The sequence below is a fragment of the Molothrus ater genome, chromosome 1 (assembly GCF_012460135.2).
Source record: "Molothrus ater isolate BHLD 08-10-18 breed brown headed cowbird chromosome 1, BPBGC_Mater_1.1, whole genome shotgun sequence".
Lineage (NCBI taxonomy): Eukaryota > Metazoa > Chordata > Aves > Passeriformes > Icteridae > Molothrus > Molothrus ater.
The window spans coordinates 119631898-119651203 of record NC_050478.2 but is presented as its reverse complement, the minus strand read 5'-3'; the positions used below and the strand labels follow the sequence as shown (position 1 = coordinate 119651203).

General features: G+C 39.5%; 1 protein-coding gene across 2 annotated transcripts in view; it reads right to left on the bottom strand.

The window, feature by feature from the left end:
* SULF1 (sulfatase 1) overlaps positions 1-19306 on the bottom strand; it is a 185259-nt gene that overhangs the window by 129236 nt on the left and 36717 nt on the right. The window contains exon 1 of one of the 2 annotated variants that reach the window (XM_054515557.1): positions 8889-8951. The exons of the other annotated variant lie outside the window; for it this stretch is intronic. The gene's annotated coding sequence lies outside the window, so the exon portion shown is untranslated. Of the gene's footprint in view, positions 1-8888; positions 8952-19306 lie in introns of those variants that run through there. 2 annotated transcript variants of the gene reach the window in all.

Sequence of the window (19306 nt, the reverse complement as noted above, 5' to 3'; positions counted from 1 at the left end):
AATACTAAACAAAAATTGAAAAAATGCCAAAAATTTAGAAGCCAGAATGTCTCATAGCTTTTAACATTAAGTAAAGTGATGAGCAGTGGTCATCTTTAAGTCCCTCCCTCTTACATAATTATTATCTTTGCTCCTACTCAAAACTTTCAGCCTGAAAAAATTGCAATAACAAAGAATGAAGGATTTTGATGACTCCATGTTAAACTCACCAAAATCAGGAAAGGTTTAATTATGAAGGTTTAATATTACTTCCCCCGCTTTGAGCATACTTCTAATATTGCACATAATCAAGGTACCACTTGCCTAAAAAAGCCAACTATGTTCATGATGTTCTGGACAGAGCGTGGGAATACACAGTTTAACATACAGATTCATTTTTTTCCTAGAGACTCAAGGAAGCAGCAGCCCCTGTAGCCCTTTTATTTTTATAATAACAAAGTATCAGCAAATCCCATAACAATTTAGGAAAACATTTCATTTAACCCTTTTGTGATCTCAGACACAACGATGAGAATATTTAGGAGCAGAAAGAGCAGACACATTGCAGGACCAGCTACACCTCTGTGTACAGAGATTTTTGTATAGTAGCAGGGACCTTTCAGTCTCACTTCTGTTCTCACTGAGAAAAGAGGCCAATATGCTTACCTTGCCTCACATACAATTAACTTTACAGTTACACCTGCTAAGACAATTAACCAAAGAAATTGGCATCTCATGTAAGGACATACAAATAAACAGGTAGGACAATGCAGCCATAACAGCTGGCAGACTCATTCAAGGCCCTCCTGATCATAAATCATGGCATAGCCATAACACCTAAAGCAAGCACAACTAAAGTCATAATGGAGTTTTATGTCACCAAAAGAATGATAAAGCAGTATTCACTGCATGGAGAAGACTTGATTCCTGCAAAAGTATTCTTAGCATTGTCTTGGGTGTAACTACTACCTTCTCCTGCCCATGGAAATGACTTAAATGCCAATACCCATCCCTAAAAACGTATGTGTAGATGTGTATAGGTGATGTGGATTAGTAGAATTAAATATATATGTATATAAAACCTATATATATTTACATGAGTACATAATTCTATATCTAAATTCTTGTTACTGGATCTAAATTAGGGATATCATAGATTGAAAGCAAAATTAAACCATAATACTCCAGTATATTTAGAAACATGACATTTAGAGAACAATTCAAATGTAGCTACTCTAAAAAAAAGGGAAAAAGAAGGAAAAAGGGAAGAAAATTACCATGTCTATCCCACCAACCCAAGCCACTTGCCATTCTTTTTGTAGGTGCCAAAATCCCATAAATTCCTCATTCTACTGCCAAAACCTCTAATTCACCTCCTGAAAACATCTATGCCTCACATCCTGTGTCAGTAAAAAAAAAAAAAAAAAAAAAAAAAAAGAAATTAATTGTAGAGAAAATTGAAAAAGTGAGGACAGAGTGAAAACTGAAATGTAATATTGAGAAAGGCCAAGAGAGAGAGTTGATGTGGGGTGGTGAGTTGCTGGAAGACATCATGATTACTTTGCAGGTCAGAACAATCACTCAAGATGCATAAAAATCCCAGTGTAGGTCCTGTATTGGTGTTGCTGAGGGTGTTCAGTGCTAATGGAGAGAGAGTTCTCATTTCTTTCCAGGCAGAGCTAGTTTGGGCAGAGTGAAAGATACCATCTAAGGGTCTCAAGGCATAGCAGATTGTTCAACTGTTTTGACTGGTTGTAATTGTGCTCTCCAAAGGATAGGCAAAATTCAGTATTGTAGCAGAAGGATTTGGGGGAGGAAGGAAGGAAAAAGGCATGGGACTTTGTACAACAAGAAGATACTAGTCAAATTTCAGAAAGTAAAAGAGGCTGAGGGCATTCAAGCTGATTGGCAGGGAGTTGAAAGGTCTTCAAAGAAAAAGTAGAGTTTTGGAGGGGCTAGGAAAAGGTCCTAGGGGACATCCATCCTTGATCCACCTCAAGGAGGTTTTCAAGAAAGTGAGAATTTGAAAAAAAAACAACATTGGGCTGCAGAGCCCGCTGGTGGTGGCACATCTGAAAGGCTGTGGGTCAGAAGAGAGATTCCTGACCCTTTTGCTGGTCTGTTCTTCTCTGTACTTTCTCTTCAACTGTGCCACAGGAGGATCTTGTTCTTCATCCTCACGGATTTCTATCCTCCCTTTTCTCTCTCAGTACCCACCACTCTCCTCCACTGCCCTTTGGCACAGCAGCCACATTCCCTCTCTCTCCTTAGACAGTCCCGTGGCACTTCCCAGACTGTGAGCACTAAAGGGCAAGGGACACAGGGGAGAGGAAAGGGTCAGGACTGAAAGAGACAGAACAGAATTCTGGCTGGAAAAGCACTTTCTGCTTCTGATGCCACCATGGGCCTGAGTACCCCTTCAGGCCTCCTTTGTCCCTCCCTGTCCACGCAAAACCTTCTACAGCAGCAAAGGAAAATCCCAACAGATTGTCTCATTTGCTGTCCTTAGGTTGACACTGACCCAAAATCTCCTGTCATGGCAAATGTAATTATTATTTACTCTCAGTGGTAATTTAGGGCACGGAATCTTTTCCAAGCTTATGTCAGTAAAATTGAATTTTAGAGGGACTGGAACAGGAAGTTGTACTATTTGCCTGGCTGGTTTACTTTGTTTTTATTTGAATTCCATATTCGGTTGAAGGGAGGGATAAATATTTTTCCTCTTCATTCTGGTATCAATGAGTAGGAAGGTAGAACCTGGTTGGTTAGATTAATGTAAAAGGCAGAGCTGTTCTTTCTTCTGTACAGTCCTAAGGGATTCAGAATATTTTTTATAGTTGGCTCTTCCCAAGGCTGTACACATAGTTCTAAAAACAGGACAGAAATGCCATTTTGCAACTAGTTTCGAAACTTGTTTTTAATCTGCACTTTAATAAATCCAAGGCCTTTCTAACATTTTCTTCAAACTGGATGCTATCAGGGAGTCACTGAAAAATCAGAATTTGCAAAAGAACGGTAGTAAGGGCTGTTGTTTGATGTACAGCCCAACAATTGGCTCCACAGAGGTGGCTAGGAGCTACACTCCAGCTGCAGGTGATGCAGCTTCCAAGGACAGGTTCACATCCAGCAAAAACCTCTGGCAGAAACAATCCATTCTTTTCCCTAGCTCTGCTCACATGGTTCTTGTTCTTCCTGACTCCTTTCTGTAAACAATAGCAGACCACTTTGGTGGTTTTTTGAGTGGCTAAATTTTACTCAGGTTTAATCAGACCACAAAGCTATGAAAATGATAGTGCTGACACAAGAAAAGGCACAGAGCCAAGGGAGAGAAAAAATGAGATTCATCTTTCTTCAGAGACAATCTCATCTTAAATGGGCTTAAGTTGATCTTAAAATCAAATTTTAGAACTCACACAAACTCAAGATGAGTCAAACTGGAGAAACTTTAAAATGGCCACCTCCTCTGGGACAGAAAGTGTTCTACTAATGTGCAATTGTCCTACTACAGGATATGAGACCTGTCAGATGCTGAATTATCTCTAGGGGCAATCTTCAGATAACAAGCATTATTTTTAGGTTTTAGCCCTGATGCTATTTAAACCAGTCTAATCAACAATAAAAAATTTCAGTGGAGTTGAGCTTGATTTCCTCACAATGATAGACTGAGGTTAGAGTCTCTGCCATGCTTGTTGGAGACACGAGAAGGCTGACCTTTCCTGTCAGGAAGGTAGCCTGACACAGGAACTCCTTAAATAACCTTGCTTTTGCTGGAGGTGTATTCTGCAAAGAGTGCCCTTTTGAAGACATCTTTGGTTCTCAAGGAGGCCAAGATAATATTTTCCAGATAAATTAATATGGAGGTTTTTATACCCACTTGTAAGGGTTTTTAAACCTGATTACACCCACTGTGTGCTTTCATGACTTTGCTTCATAGGTGGTAAAGTGGTCTATCTGAACTTTCTCAGAAGAAAAAGGAACTATATTCTATATATATGTAAATATATGCATGTACATATACACACAATATTTTATTACATTTAAGATTTTTCCTATTAGTTGAGAGTCCCTTAGCAAAAGAAAAAGGCTTTTAACCTGTAGTTTTTCCAGAAGCAGCTGACAGCCTGACTAAGCACTGTGCTTTTACAGCCTTTCCCTGCAGTGGGACCAAGCAGACAGATCATTTCACTGAAATAAATCATGCTTACCCTTCTACAAAAATTCCTTTCACACAAACCAATCCACAGCTAAGTTTTAAGACAGCAGTGCCTGAATTGTAAGTAGCAATGCAATGGCTGATCAATAACTGTGTCACAGAACTAATAAATAAGATATGCCAACAAACAACTAATTGCAGAACTCGATCCCTGCCTGTCTTGTGAAATCCCCCCAAGTGAAAGTGGTGGAGTGGAATTCACTGCCTAGTTTAGAAGCAATTTTGAGCCAGAGATCTGATCTGTTCTCTTGTGATCTTAGGAAAAACAAGAGAAGTATTTTATCACTGAGTGACAGTAATCATTGGCATATCATCAGGCCTTTTTTAAACCTCTCCACTTGTGGTGAGTTCCTTATTAAAATAAAAATTGGTCATTTTTACTGGGACAGCATAGTTTTCTGCAAATATTTTTCCATTCAACTGTTATTCCAAAATTAGCAAAACATAAGGCAGCCTGTGTTAACTCTTTCTTATGCTAAACAGCCCTTGTTAGTTTAACAGAACAAAAGCTTTGATTGTAAGTGCAAATATGTGTGAGAATCTAGAGTCAAAGCACATTGGTGGCTTTTTTTTTACTGAATGACTTGCTTTGGTGCAAGTTTCCAAATAAAGATTTAATTGCACCCACTTGCATCAATTACAATATCAAAGCACATAAGTTATAAAAACAGAAGGTGCGGACACAATGGCTATTTCAGAGTCTGTTTTGAAAACAGATTAGACGGAGTTATAATGATCATTTCTTCAAAAGAATTTAGAGATTATCAGAAACAGAACAGACTGTGGATTTTAATTGAAAACTCACTCCAAATTCTTTGTATCCCTCTACCCCAGCCTGGTCTCCTTCACAGCTTTTAACAAAATAGTTAATAAGTGGGTTTAAGAGGGGGGATTTGAAACCTGGAGATAAATACAGTTGCAGTTCTTAATACCCAGTTCTTAATATTGCAGTGCCTGTGGTACCTTTGGGTGATCTCATTTCCTGCACTTACACTTTGACGTAATCACACTTAGCACCTGTACGTACAACTCAGCAATTCATTCCAGAAACCCAGACACTCTTTGTGGGCCCCTTGGATTTGAGAACAGCTATCTGTACCTTTCCAAGGAGAAATCTTACTCACATACCCTTGAAAACCCTTTGTGGTTCTGAAATTTCAGTTTCTCTTTCCAGAGAGTAAAAAAACAAGCAAACATAAGAGAGCACCTTTTAATATTTTGAATATTAGTAATCTCAAAGACATTTGTTTAGATCATGGAAATTCCCTGGAAAGTGTTCTTGATAAACATTGTTTATGCATACGTGGTGCATATTACAAAGAAGTGGTATCAGTGATGCTTTTGAGTAATAGGCCAACGTTTCAGCCTCACCTAGCAAAACCAGAAGTGTTTAACTAGTATTGCTTAATAGTTGTTAGATCAAGATATGAACACACATAAGTTCCTCTACATATTGATTGTTTCAAAGTCAGGAATATATTGAAAAATATAGAAAAAGTTGGTATTATGATTGACAGAAGGTACTCCTTTATGAACATGATGTGTTAATTAAGTCCCATCATTTTTTCTTATGCAGAGATTGCATTTTCTGAGGTTCTTTATTTCCAAAAGCAGAATGACGTTGCAGACATCCCAGGAAAGGCCCTTCATGTACCATGTTTTCTGAAGACTCTCATTGGAGATGAATTTGGATCATTTTGGCAAAGCAAGGGTCACTGCAGAGAGTGCCTCCCATTCCAAATTAAGCCTCACCTCTTGTCCATAGAGTGAGATCTGGACCACTCTGATTCTTGCTAAACACACAGATTTGGTTTCTCAACTGTCCCCAGCCCCGTGCCAGGGCACACCACGGCTTTGCTGTCACAGTCCTTTTGGCTGCTTAGAAACTCTGTGTTGGCCTGGGGTCCCACTTCTGGGGCACCCCAGTTCTATAAATTCAGAACACATCTCCTGTATCCATATAGTACTCTTATTGAGTCTGCCTCTGCAAAAAATCTGTCCCAATGTTTTAGGAGACTGAACAAACCCTTTGGAAAAATTGTTGCCTCCCAAACTTACTTGACTTCTTGCTCTTCTTAAACTTTGAGCTGATTTTTATCCATGCTTTCTGTCATTGCAAATTTCTCTGAGGGGATTAAGCATTTTAATCACACTGACATAAAAATATTCAGTGATATGTCCATTGCATAACTGATAATAAAAATTGAAATATTCTAAAAATATCAGCTAATTTAGAGTATCAAGGACACCCTCAAGGATACTGAAGGATTAGCAGTCAGAGCCAAAGATAGCCAGGTAGCCAATTCAAAGACATTACAAAACCTTTCTGAAAAGTAAAATAGCACTGTGGTTTTACATTAGATTGTATTTCCATGCAGTTCTGTCACTGTCTTTTTCTATATAACAAGCAGTCTTGGAAACAACTTTAGCAATCACCTACATCTCACAGAAGCACAAATGCTGGCCTGACAGGAGCTGGGATGGACGTGCTCCCTACAGTCCCTGTGGAGCCGCTTTGCGTCCTCGGGCAGGCAGAGCTGGCTGCCCTGGCACACAGCAGCAGCCGGCGTGGGATGAGTGTGGGGACACCTCTCATAGCAAAGCTACTGAGGGGGAGACAGACAGGAAAACCTCTTGAGTGCATAGGCTTGGAACAGCGACATGTTTTGTTCATGATAGGCTTATCCCTGGTGACTTGAGTTTCAGGCAAAAGAATGCATCTCCCTATACAAACCTAATTCGCCTACTGTCACAAAGAGGAAGCGTGCAGGGTATCCCAGATAACAAGAGCCATGATGGCATCAGCAATTTCTCCTAACTTTGGTGTATGGCAAGGAAGCTAAATAGGTGTCAGAAGAAGGGTGGTGTGAAGAAGGGGGTGCCTGACATGCTGGTGTGTCCCCCTCAGGGTTCATGAGCATGGGCCAGGCAAGTACCTCACGTCTAAGGTTGCCACTGAGGTCACGACTTCTAATAATTTCCCTTCCAGACTCTCCCCAAAGCATGCCACTATTGCTTCCTGGATTTCAGATACAATGATTTATCTTTGAAAAAAATAAACAAACAGTGGCAGAAGGACACACTGTTTTAGAGACAAGGTGATTGAGTGTCTTGGAAACCATTAAACAAAATAGCAGAAATTCTACCAAATCGCCTATTAGTTTTATTTACCTGAAATTCAGGGCTGAGAGGTTTCAAAGTCAAATGACTGTAATGAGTCTTTAAAATCCATATTTGGGTAGATAAACAGATAGTGCTGAGCACTGCTGTTGTCTCCATCTTGTAAGTGATAAGTAAATGGCTTCCAGGAATTGAGCAGCCACTCACTCAGTAAACAAGTCAGTGGCTCTGGTGAATATAAATACAATGGGAATGGGATTTAGCTCTGGGAAAGACCCTGGCATAGGAGAGTTACACACTTTCTGCCTTTACATTTTAAAAATGAGCAGTAGAAACAGTGGTTTGTCCCATCCTCCTGCCCTGTAGTGCTTGATTTTCCCTTTAAAACATAGAACAAATGAAACTTACAATAAAATTATCTAAATTAATGAAGGTTGGCAAAAGAGGGAGAACATTTGTGGTCTCCAAGTTGAATAGAAATGAGCACAGAGACACTTTACTAGCCAAACTGCAGCTAACCTCAAAGGCTGTGAGGTGCTATGCTTAAAAAATGTGTTGTAGAGGTTTTCTCATTTAGGGACAAGCCCAGCAGGACAGCACTGGTGTGCAGCCAGGAGATTACTCTGAAATCACACCAGAACTACACAGCAGAATTAGCATCACAGTCTCTGGGGAACAGCTCCCTTTTGGTCAAAGTATTTTACAGATAGGTTGCCAGGAACTGAAATCCAGTGGAAACAGCAGTTCCCAAACTAGGACTCACCCTCTCTCTGGGAAAGAAGGGGGGGTATGAGAGATAATGTCTGCAGGCTGCAAACTGAGATGAGTGGCTGTAATCCTGAATGCTGGATGCTGAATGAGTTGGGGAGGAAAGGAGAGAGAAGGGTCATGAATGGTAGAACTCACCTGGGAGAGGGGCACAGGAAAAGTAGTTTGGGAAATGCTGCAGCAGAAACCTTTTTTTCCCAAATCCCTCCTTTTCTATTGTTGCTTCTTTGAACAAAAGCAGCACATGCAAAGACAAGGGCTTAAAACTAAAAGGCCTGACACATATTTCCTTGTCTCAGTATCAAATATCTTCTGCGATATTTACAATTCTTATACCATAAATAGAAATGCTTGAACACAGAGCTCATTTCCTGGTTTCTCAGAAAATGACATCCTCTTCCTTCTTGCCAGTTTCCCACATCTCTCTGTGCTTAATGCTGGTGGCCTGCTTTTCCCCACCATTGTACTGGTTCTCTTTTCCAGCAGCCACAGCCTCACATTCTGGTAACCTTTGCCCTTCCATTTGATCAGAGCCAAAATGCCATCTTTAGAAAGCTAACGTACCAGAGAAAATGGAAATATGAAGCTGGGCTGCCCACCATGCTGTTATCTTACCCTGTTTTCACTGAGGTTTATTTTTTGGAATACACCTGTTGATTTTAAATTCATGAAAGATTTTCTAAATGAACTGAAGCGTCTGAAGACTCAGGATCTCCTTAGGAGCACAGCCCCTTTTAAAACTGAACCTCTATTAATGTGTTAAATTTGAGGCAGAGATACTATTTACTGAAAAAGAATAGTACTTTACCTGCAAGTTTCTTTGAAATCTTCTTGTCATTACTAGAAATTTCACTGAATTATCTTCCATCCCCCAAGTCAGCTTTCTGCTGACACAAGAGAGCTTCACCTTCTTTTTGATCCTACAAGTGAAGCCATGTGGAAATGATTGAGAGTGACGTCACAAGTTCAGCATTATGATTTAAATTCAGGATTGGGCAGAAGGAGGGGAAAAAAAAATTACACGCATCCATGATTACTGTGTTTGGGTCATTCAGATGCATGCTTAAAAAAATAAGGTCTTGTCTCAGTGAATATGAAATGTACCATGGAATCTTTTAAAAGGAGCTATTCTTTGCCTATATGTGTGTTTATATAAATATATATCCAAAAACTTTGGCTTCTTCCTCAGTCTTCCATTGTCTAAGCGACTTTTTGATTGCTGTTGTCAGTACCAGAGGTAATAGTACTTCGGTGATGCTGCATGTAAATAAATTTTAGACCTTTCAAAAGGAGAAGTGTATGTTACCATAAGTTCCAGGCCTCTTTTATCCTCACAAAATCCAGACACTGAAAAACTCAAAACCACTGAGTTTAAAACACTCACTCATAGTTATTGCTAATTAAATTCAGGTAAATGGAAGGTTACCTTTTTAGAACAAGCATTTATACACAGAAAAAGTCGAATAAGTAAATCAAGGGTCAGAAAAAACAGCTTGAAGGGACAAACTTAAGGAACTCTATGTTTAGGTCATTACAACTAAGAGGAGGCTGGCCAGCTTTGAGTCAGGAGGCCACCTGGAAGAAAGAGCCTCAGTCCCCAGCAGAACTGGGAGCAGTACTAGAGGCTGGTGGTCGAGGTGGAATGGCAAGGTGATACATTCATGTTTTCTGAGCTGAAGTAATGCTCCACTGAAACTCACTACCACAAAAATACCATCTCCACATGTCATGAAGAATACAAGTGGGCTTTTTTAGGAGACTTGGATAGGATTAGTAGATTCTCTGATTTTTATTGCATTCACAGAATCATTAAGGTTGGAAAAGTCATCTAAGATCATAGAGTTAAGATCAGAGGAAGCTGGGAAAAATGTGATACATGGGATTGTTTGTTCACTTCAAATTGTAGTAACTTGGAGAGGTTGTGAGAATATATGATACGATATGATTGATATCATATATGATATGATATGATATGATATGATATGATATGATATGATATGATATGATATGATACGATTGATATATGTTGTGTAGTGTAGTGTCATGTCATGTTATGTTATTTTTAAGCCAGAAGTCACTGGCATCTGAAGAAAAATTTTCCTAGAAGAGTTAGTTTTATGTCAATATGAGTAGTGAGGGTTGAGGACAAAACAGAGCATCCAGAAGCATCATAGCAGGCACAAAAATGTGTCACAAAAGACACAGAAGATATGAGACCTACACAGAGAGTTTAGTTCTTTCAACTTTCAAGGATGATAGATACATATGTTTTCTTAAATAGAGGTATATTTTGCCACCAATGAATAATGTTAATTTCTAACCTCTGATTCTACAGTAAGCTCATACCAAAAGCATACAAATATTTTTCTGTATGTGAATACCAAGATTCATATACAGTAATGAATACTTGCAGTATTCATTAAATCTCCCTTGTACCACACATACACACATCAGCAGCAGATAAATGAATGAGACAAAAATGTTCAGCCTCAAGCCTCGTTTCATTGTTTAAGCTTTTCCTTGCTCCTCCGGGGATATTCATGTCAATGTCTTAATAAGGCCAGGACAACTATTTCCATGCCTGAAAACACCTGCTCAAACTCAGGAAACTGCATGAAGTGGAGTAGGACTTGTGTGTTTTCTCAGAGGGAAGAAGTGTGGTAGTTCCTTATTGTTCCTTATCTGCTGTTAACTTTGGCAAGCAATCAATCAGATATTAGCCAAAAAGACAAACATATAACAAACTAATAAAGTGGCTTTGGAAGTACCTGTTGTACTAATTCATAGCTGATATTGTTGCTAACATTCAAAAGTTTCTTCAGAGTTTGCTACTGTAGTAGAACACAAGGTGATTTACAGTTAGGATACTGATTAATCCATCTTGCTGCAAGTGTTTACTGCCTTCCCAAGTAGTCCTTTAACTTGATCATTGCTGAACTTAAAATGAAATGTGGTCTTTATGAAAGCAATGTTTCCAAATGGAATAATTTGGGAAAAGTTATATAAGTACAAGTTTCAAAAAAATAAAGATATATATTATATGTTATATATTATTCATTAACAATAACACGGGCACTTGTGTTAGTGTCACTATCTAGTAAATATAAAGATGGAATGCAAATTTATTTTGCCCATTTCCAGGCGCGTCTTTGTACCTTTAGTTAGAGAGATGAAAACCTGTCAATATTCAGGGCCAAAAGCTGGCCATAGGATGAGATCCCTTCTCAGTCTGTGCTAAGCAGATGGATACACTTCCCTTGCTGGAGCTGCAGTCCCCTTTCAGTGGGAATTTCCATATGGTGTCAGGCCAAACCAGAGCATGTAATATGTGCAGTTGCTTCTGCACAATGAGAGGTCTTCTGTAACACTTAAGTCCAGGGCCATTTTTACCCTGCTTTTAAATCACCATGATGGTACCCAGCCTTCCTTCTTTGCCACCAGTTTTCTTCCATATCTACCCTGGTTTTCTTAAGCTTACCAGACCATATGTCTTTGATGGACCCACCCCATTGTATATCCCACCCATCCCTGGGCTGTAGCCTTGAATCTAACTGCTGTAGAAATTTAATTTGAGCCATATCTTTTCTGGGACAGAAATTCCATACTTCTTTAAAGGCATCCAGTGAAAAAAAAGGCTCTGAACTTAGACATTGATTTCAATGAGGCTTTTGCTTGTGTATGCACAGCAGAACTGAGCTATTAACTGCTGATAAAGGACTAGCTCTTTGAAATATGGTTTTTACTTTGATGGTTTTTTAAGGAGGAAGTTAAAAGAATTTAAAAGAACATTTAGATTCAATGATCAAGTATTAAAGGCCCTTAGAAGTTCTCAAATTAAGGTGCCATTTAACAAGGCATGGGTCACATACAAATTTAAGAATATAGTTGGGGAGAATTCTGAAGAGAATTTTGAAGTTTGCCAGATTATCATAATTCTGGTTGAAGTCATTTGTCTGAGATTTTATGTGGTTTTAACAGTTTTGGCACCATCTATCTGGTTTTATATACATATTTAAAAAAAAGAAAAACGGAATATAGAAAAACTGACAAGACCAGAATGTTCCCGCAAAAAAGCCTATAACATTTATTAAGAGGCTTTAAAAACTCAAAAAAGAGGATTTCCTGCCTCTAAAACAAAATTCAGTAATTTTATAATTAAATTCAGTAATTGTATAATTGTTTATAAAAAAACCAAAAATTCTGTTTGTAGAGCAGCTACTAAGGGATGGAGAACAGAAATCTATCACAATAGCTATTTATTTCTTCATCAGCAGTGGGTCATTCACAGCTAAATGTAGTTCACAGCTATTGCACTTTAAAAACCACTTTTCTATTTATAAGCTACCCCAGTGTCCTTTGACTCTTATCAATCTCATTCATTTACCTTGTCTGTTTTGCATGCTCTTTCCTGCCTCATTCAATACCTGCAGCTTTCTGTATTAGTTAGGTTGTTTCTTCCTCCTTCTTCTGGATTGTGATGGACAACGTGTTCAATTGATGCACAATCTTTTTTCAAGTCTAGTAAATATCAAGTAATGTCAGGGGAGATCTGCACCTCCCTTGCAGCTCTGGGAAGGTACACAATCAACCCAGCTGACATGTCAGAGCTGTATGTGGATGGAACATATTCAGTGCACTGGAATTTTTTGCAGTTCTGCTATATATATATATGTATATACATATATACATATATATGTATGTATATATATATATATACCTCAGCCAGTTGTAGATAGATTTTCAAAAGGATGTAAAGGAATAAAACATTTTTATTCCTTGTTGCCAAGTTTAGTCTCTTGCTGGGAATATTGTTTTGTATAAATAATTAAACACTGGAGCCAAAGCAAAACTGTTTCTTTAGACCCAATGGTCATTACGTTTCTCTGGTCTATTGCTCATGTCCCTGTTTCAAGTTGCACAGCATGGCACTTTTTAAACTGGTGTAGTAGATTTCAGGTAAATGATGTAACCAGCAGGCTTTTCTCAGAAATCCATGAAAACAATTCCAGGAGATCATTTGTTTGTTCTAATGTCAACCAAGGAAATTTTCATTTCTTGGCCATGTGTCGCCTTGAAAAGTATATGTTCTATAAATACAACTAGTACAGGCTAATATTAGTAGGAACAGACTGAAATAATTCTTGTCACCTTAACAGAAGAATCAAACAGTCTTTACTCTTAAATGTCTGAAGACCTAAATTAAAATCCCTGTCTCTCAAACACTTGTGTATGTGGGTCCTTAATCTGCTCCCGCTGTGTGCTTTTTTTCCTCTTCTCTAGTGCTGCACACAACAAGCTTCGAGTTCTTTACAGAGGGTCAGTATGCCATATCATAAGACAAGAAAATAGTATACTATAGCCATCTGTGTTTGTTCTGTGATAAACAGGAGGGTTTTAACCAAGATTTTTGTAATTCAAAGGAAATTCTCAGCTGAAAACACAATTAGTCTTCTGATTCTGGTGACATACAAAATAACAGAGGATGACCAGTCTCTATTCTCTTTTGGACACAGATAGGTGCCATCTGTGACACTCTGCTGGCTACTGCTGTAGGGAAATCAAGAGCAATGGTCACCTAAAAAGTGACTGCACTGTGTGGTGTCACCATCCCTGTGCACTCTGGGGACTGGCTGATTGAGCTCTTACAACTTGGGTGTGTCAGATGTCAAGCATGGAAAGAAATAGGCTTTTGCAAGGAGAACCTTACAGTCCTACTTATCTTAAGTGAATCTCTCTGAACATTGGGAAAGGGAAAAGGAGATGAAAGGAGAGGGAGAAAATGAATCCTATACCTCCCATATCAGTTTTCCCATTTGTTTCATAAAAAGATGTTAAAGCACAAGACACTTGATTTTACAATTTTTATACCACACATCTTTTTGGAAAAACACTGCAAGACCTACAGGTTTTTGGGAATAATGTAGCCTTATCTGGAGAAAAGTTGGTCTGTTTATGCTGTGTTTTGTAACCAACCACTAATTCCCTAAATTAGTTTCCAGTTAACTCTCTCTTTGTGTAAGTATGTAATGGGCTGCTGAGTCAAATATTTTACTGACTTCAATTTGTGCTAAGTATGCTAGTCAAATGCTGTGGTGATGTGCATTAAATGAGTTGCAAAAGAGCGATTGAGTTATGCAGTCTCCCCAATGGACCGCTAATAAAAAACTTTATACCTTATGAACCATCATAACTCTGTATATGCCACATGAAATAAGGTATTAAAACATTTTAGAGAGCTTTAAAAATTTTATTGGTGCTTTTTTGGTATTGCTCCACCTATAAAGCTGGACTTCCTTAATTAGTGAGGACCTATGCACAGGGGGAAAAAAAAAACTGTCTGGGAAATACTGGACTCTTTAAATTTTAAGTAATCCAGCTATAGTTAGTTTTGCTACCATACAGTTAATGAAGTATTATTAGATCAAGTGGCCATCCATCCTAGGCAGAGCATTCCTACAGGTTAGTCACTGCATTAATTTGGGGTTTCTGATTCAATTTCAAAGTGAATTAGGTTCTTGGATCAGAGGAATTATTTAACTCTTCCGAGGATCTTGCTGCTCAATAAAAGATAACTGCATACAGGAGTGTCATTAGCTATTCTATATATCATAACAGGAGCCACTCAAAGTGCTGGTAGCTGCCCATGGATGGGTCAGCAATGCTCTTGTCAGAAAATATTTCTCACAGAAAGAAGCAGTTGGACATTCCAAATAATTGAAAACTTACAGAGGAGCATGTGAATCCCATGTCCCAGAAAATCAGACATATTTTTTGCAAATGCCGACTTCTGTGCTTCTGGAAGTTTGGCTGATGGACATGTGCTTGAGCAGAGCACTGCAGCCCTACTCACTTCCAAATGAGGCCTGGAGCCATAGATATCTGTGAAGATCAGAAGTTTAACCCTTTCTTGCTGCTGAATTTTTCTGCCTTGGCAAGTACCCACTAGAATGCATAGATTTCTTAAGGTGTACTAAGACTTAATTGCACAATTATGCTTACCTTAATGCACAAAATTTATGACCCTGAAACCCATAAGACTGTTTCTGCTTTATGGGTTCGTGACTGGAGGGAGGAGTGGGCAAACAGCAGTGCCAGCCCCTGCTGACAGGGAGCAGCTGACTGGGGTGAGGCTGTTGAACAACAGGGAAGTTTTAGCCAGGACATGGCAATACCCTCACCCCACAAGAGCACTGTGTAGAAGCTTCTCTTGTCTACTCTTGTCTCTGACCTCAAAGCTTCATCTCAGCTGTGGGGTTTTTTCATATCTTAATGTTACATAACTTAATGTTACAATCCTGTAAATTGTGTTCAACCACAATGCATTGAAATAAATGTATCTTGTTTTTTTCTTTTCTGATTCAGCAAGATACCATGGTCTCAGTAACAGCTGTTCAGACTCCTCTTTCCTCCTGCCTCCAAGTTGTTTTCCTTGGCTAAACCAGAAAGGCAAAATCAGGGGAATGGGAAAAGGTACAGGGTGCTCCTAATGCTTTCCTAAAGCTTTAAATGGCATTTAATGTCTTTGCAGAGAGAAAGATATGAGTTCTCAAGGCTGTGTCTGTACCAACTCCTCAGCCACTTTTAGGGCTGAGATGTTACAGAAACATTCAAGTGTCACTCAGGTTTCCCAACACTGTGCCATCTGAAAGGCATCCAGATAAATGTTGAGGATGTTTTCTTTCTGTGTACACTACTGCAGTGCAAACTACCTCCAGGAAAAGTTACTAGGACAGTGGGAGCAGGGCTCTAAACAATCCCAGCAGAGGCTACACCTGCACTACAGCTGGCGGCTGCTGCAGAATACCAAATAAGTTTAAAATTGCTGCTAAGAGGGGGGATGGTGCTTACTGCAGCAGTGAGGCACCAGGACCTGGTCTACTTGATTGCTGCAAGAAGTACTTCACCATTATCAGTACAGAGTACCAACTCCAGCTCTCACATAGGTAAAAGCCTCTGATTGCAACATGGTCAGTACTGAATGTCAGGACCTGAGAGTTGTTCAGCACAAGTCTATTGCTCTCTGAATATCTCTGTAGAGAAAGCAAACCCAGCAAGAGTCAGATTTTCCACCCACTAGATCTATGGAGAGGGATCTTTAGGCTAATTTGCCTGAAGCTGTCAAATTTAACTCATAGGATCACAGTATTTTACCTCTGCAGGTGAGGCTTGTAAATAGCTAAACATCAGGGCCCGGCAAGAACTACCATACAATTAATTTGTGAGTGACTGATGGTATAAAAACAGAAGTAAAGCATTTTTAGTAGCAACTGAAATATCAGTATGTATTTTTAAGATTTGTTCACTAGGCAATAAGGATGTCAATCCCTCAGTCTGTGGCTTTGCACTTATCCAATATGCATTAGTGGAACATACATGTGATTTGAAACATCTGCATCACACTTGTGGAGGGTCAGCTGGACACTGACATTTTTCTGTATGCAGTTCATAAGTTTTCCCTTGAATCCTCTTCCAGAGACCATCTTTAAGTCAGAGGTGAAAAGAAGAATATGGTCTCTTCAAAAAGAGTTTAGGAATGTCTTCCTTAATCCATAGCATAGCAAGAAGCAACACATCATACAGGTTCTTTAAAACAGAAATATCCCTGACTCAAATAAACACCCATATCCTGTTTGTAGGATAAGCCAAAATTTCCTTTTTCTTTGTCCCAGATCCAAATTACTCATCTTTTTTTGGGGAAAAAGAAACATTATAATTCAAGTATATGTTCCCAACACAGTGACAGATTTCCTAGAGCTCTTTTTTTCAGGCCACTGAAGCTGGGCAGAGCATCATGTGGTGTCCCTTCCCTGCCTCCAGCACACATTCCTGCTGTAGTTTCAAGTGCTGGGCTGGCATCACTTCCCAAATGTTCTCTTCTGCTCTGTTCCTTTGCAGCCTGGCCCTCTGCCTCTTCCCATCCTCATCTCTCACCTTCCTCCCACGCTTGCCTTGTGGCAGAGTCCATTATCTGAGAGATTTAGCTCCCCAAAACCCAGCGAGAAATGCCCATGTTTTTGCTGTCTTTCTTGACAGCCTGGGAAACTGAGCTGTCTTGGCCAAAAGGCTGCCAAATTGAAGTGGTGGGAGAATGTGGCAGAGAGGAGGCAAGGAAGGAGATTTGTGAAAGGGAAGCAGAGCCTTCCTCCTTGGTAGTGTTAAGAAATGTTGTGCCTAACTCCACTTCCTTCAGGTCTGCCACCATCAGAAGCAGCAATGAGGATGGAATCATGTTCTCACTGGATTTTACACACCTCCTGCTCCAATTCTTTAACCATGACAAGGTCTCAGTTTCAACAAGGAGCTGCAAACTGAAGATACTGTCTGAGTGCTCAGGAAGCAGCAACATCTTTTTTTCAGTGTTCCCTCAGTTACTTGTATTTCACAGGGCTTCGTGGAGTACTAATAGTATCTAGATAAAACACCACAGATTTTTTAAGTGCACACCTGAGAGCAATTATGTCACCCTTCGCTTCTAAGTTTCCTCAACATGCCAAGCCTTTCCAGCTGCTTTTCTTGCAGCTGCCAGTACCACAGGCAGCTAACAGAGCCACAAGCATGACAAGGCATGTGAAGGCATGACAAGGCATGTGAAGGCATGACAAGGCATGTAAGGAACTTACCAGCACCTCCCATTTTAACTCCAAAAATTCTGAATGATCCCCATCGTTGTTGAATATCAGCTGGAAAGTCAGGGCACAATTAACTTAAGTGATTAATCACATCTGTATTAAGGCAGAAAATCTAAGTCCGTGTTACCTAAATTCCTAATTTTATATGTAACTGCACAAATACAGAGAGCAAAAATGCAGACACCAGATCACACCTACTACACCAGATTAGCATCTATTAATACATTCCAAGCCTAAACCAGAGTAGCCCATGCTCCTGCAAATTATAAAATAATAGTGATTGTCCTTTTTGTTATTTCCTTTGAGAACTATGAGGTACTTTGGGGAAAAAAAAAAAAGTAGTGAGTTAAATGAAATTTTATTCCAGTTTTATTCCAGCTGAAATGCACCACATATGGCCATAGATACTTACAGATATTTGGGGGAAAGTCCCAAAGGGAGGAAAATTAATTTAGAAATCTTTTGTAATGGATTTGTTAGAGAAGTGTAAAATTACTTCCACTTAACAATTCCCTATAAAAATACGATTGGTTAACTTTGATAGTTGGCTGCAAAGTGACTTCAGTCCTTTTCAGGTATCCTGGCAGTCCATAAATAGGATTCATAAATACTTAGTCACCCCAGTATCTCCAGGTATCCTCTGATTCTGTCTAAAGGACCCATTTCATGCAAGACTGCCTTTCCTACATTAGACAAACTTATTGCCTTTCTGCAGCTCAGAGTTCTGGTTTTCAAGGCCTTTGGATATTTGGAGATCCTGTTGACATCTTCAGCTCTTCAGCACTGCCTGTCACCACATCTTTCTCCCATTGTGGAGCTGTCAGAATGGCTCTGACCCTCTGTCAAGCTACGCAGAGGGACCACAGGCTAAGTGGGCAGCACTGACAGATATGCGTTGATGTTGATCTCGCTGCCAAAGTTAAGAACTATTTTTAACTTTTCATTTTTAATATACACAAACCAGCAAGAAGTGAACTGGAAAGTGAATAGCCTTCTCCAGCAACATGAAGGGGTTATACTCCCTAAGATGTTTTCTTTTTTTGAAATGTGAATACATGCATTTGGATGACTCAGCTCATAATACCCCATATGTGAGCTCAAAGTTGAGAGCATCAGTAAAACCATTGTCCATTAAAAGTGTCTAAGTGCTTTCTTTTAGCATCTGTCTGCAATAAAGTACCTCATCTTGAAATATTCTCCTTTTTACTCGTGGGGACCTCCACTTTGACTGGGAGGATGGAGTCACTGATGGAGAGTGAAAGCAGTACCAAACCCTATGGCCAGCTTAAGCATATTTGTATATTTGCATATTTAAACAGAGAAAGGAATGGAAAGCATTCCCCCACCCCCCCTTTTCAGTGGCTGTCATTTTGAGCATGGGTAGAGGTAGGATGAGGTTAAAAGTTCAGGAAAGAGAGAGAACACAGAACAACATCCTATGCATTCTCTGAAACTATGACAAGGGGTTTAAAACTCTTCCCACATACTGCCACGTACAGTACTCACCGCAAGCAGTCCCCTAAACTGTCTGGCTGTGGTTACAGTTCAGTTCTGAGCCAGGAGTGGGGCAGGACAGTGCTGAGCCCAGGCAGGCTAC